The sequence below is a fragment of the Pinus tabuliformis genome, chromosome 1_1 (genome assembly GCF_031772625.1).
Source record: "Pinus tabuliformis cultivar Carrire ecotype Pingquan chromosome 1_1, CPIR1, whole genome shotgun sequence".
NCBI lineage: Eukaryota > Viridiplantae > Streptophyta > Pinopsida > Pinales > Pinaceae > Pinus > Pinus tabuliformis.
In genome coordinates, this window is record NC_142297.1 from 953486904 (window position 1) to 953489150 (window position 2247).

A 2247-nucleotide genomic window follows, 5' to 3' on the forward strand; every position below is an offset into this window, starting at 1 on the left:
ATGATAATGATGATGATCATGGTACCTGTCTGAACCAAAACTAGAATAGAACTTGTGTCCATCACCTCTCCTATCCGGTGTATCCAAGAACATGCCACCTCTGATCAAGTCATCTCTATCCGAACTATGCCCACCATGAGACATATTGTTGTATGCCCCATTAGTCCTCCTTCAAGTATCCAATGCTCATCATACTCAATCCAATCTTTAAATTCTAATGGTAATCCATTGAAAAATCTCTAAAATTTGGATTTCTCATCTTTAACATATGGTACATACCTTAATAACTCCAAGAACTTAGTTGTATACTCATCGTTTGTCATCGATCCTATCTTTATCTCATACAACTCCTTGGCCTTATTGTCATATTACCTCTCTCACAAATACTCCTTCCTGAAGAGTCCCTTGAATTCATGCCAACTCAACTCCTCTCTCCTGATGTCTCTAACATGCTTCACATCTTCTCACCAGATGTTTGATTTCCCTTTAAGGCTGAAGATAGCTATTTTAGCCTTTATATTCTCTGTGTAATCGTGCAACTCAAAGAATTTATTCATCCCAAGTAACCATGCATCTGCATCTTCCATATTCTTCAAATCTCCATCAAAGGTAGGTGGCCTTGCTTTCTTGATCTAATTTAGAAAATATCCCCTATCATTCCTCATGTAAGGATGATAATGATGACGATCATGGTACTTATCTGAACCAAAACTATAATAGAACCTATGTCCATCACCTCTCCCATATGTTGTATCCAAGAACATGCCACCTCTAATCATGTCATCTCTATCCAACCTGTGTCCACCATGGGACATATTGTCATATGCCCCATTAGTTCTCCTTCAAGTATCTGATGCTCATCATACTCAATCCGATATTTAAATGCTAATGGTAATCCATTGACAAATATTTGAACTTTGTCTTTCATATCTTTAAGATATGGTACATACCTCAATAACTCCAAGAACTTAGTCATATACTCATTTTTTGTCATCAATCCCATCTTTGGCTCATAAAACTCCTTGGCCTTATTGTCATAGTACCTCTCTAACAAATAATTCTTCCTGAAGAGTCTCTTGAATTCATGCCAACTCAAGTCCTCTATCTTAATGTCTCTAACATTCTTCATATCTTCCCACCAGATGTTTGATTTCCCTTTGAGGGTGAAGATATCTATTTTGGCCTTTATATTCTCTGTGTAATTGTGCAACTCAAAGAATTTCTTCATCCCATGTAACCATGCACCTGTATCTTCTAGATTCTTCAAATATCCATCAAAGTTAGGTGGCATTTCTTTCTTGAAATCATCTAGAAAATATCCCCTGTCATTTCTCATGTAAGGATGATAATGATGATGATCATGGTACCTATCTGAACCAAAACTAGAATATAACCTGTATCCATCACCTCTCTTATTCGATTTATCGAAGAACATGCCACCTCTGATCATGTCATCTCTATCCGACCTATGCCCACATGAGACATATTGTCATATGCCCCATTTTCCCTCTCCTCCTGCCCATGATTGATCCTGAGCGGTCCTTGTCTTTGCAAATCTAAAAAACTCTAAAGAATAATTGCATTGACCTCTGCTTGTTTCTCCTGTGGATGGATGATTTTGTCATTATCTTCTTTGCAAGTTCTTATTTATGCCTTCAAACTTCTCAGTATGTCTTCTTTGTTAGAAGATTTCCCATCCCCACAGTGGTCATATGATCCATAGGGATTGTCTCTTGAACTATAGTCTACCATCTTTCTAGTCATATTTGATCTTCTTCCTGCAAGTATACCCCGTCAGATAAACCAAAACATAAACATAATCAACATACCTCAGTATATTTCAGGGGAGGATATCTGGTCTACAAGATCAACTAGATTAGAACAATACATGTATAATCATAATCATACCAGTATATAGACATCATCTTAACCATAATCTAGTTCCCATGCATACCAATAGAAACTACATACCATGACACCATGCACAACAACCATAACCATGACAACACATGCAAAACAACATATAGACAATGACATGCATGACAAATGCATAACCAACATGTACTCATGACGACCACATTCCAACAACAACACCATCAAATTCCACATGAAAACAAAAATGTAATAATTAACATCACCATGCATACACAACAAGCACAAAGACTACAAACATAAAGAACACATATGTTACCAACATGTATGCATGAAAAACACATTCCACCCATCTAGTCCAAGGGGTGAAACATG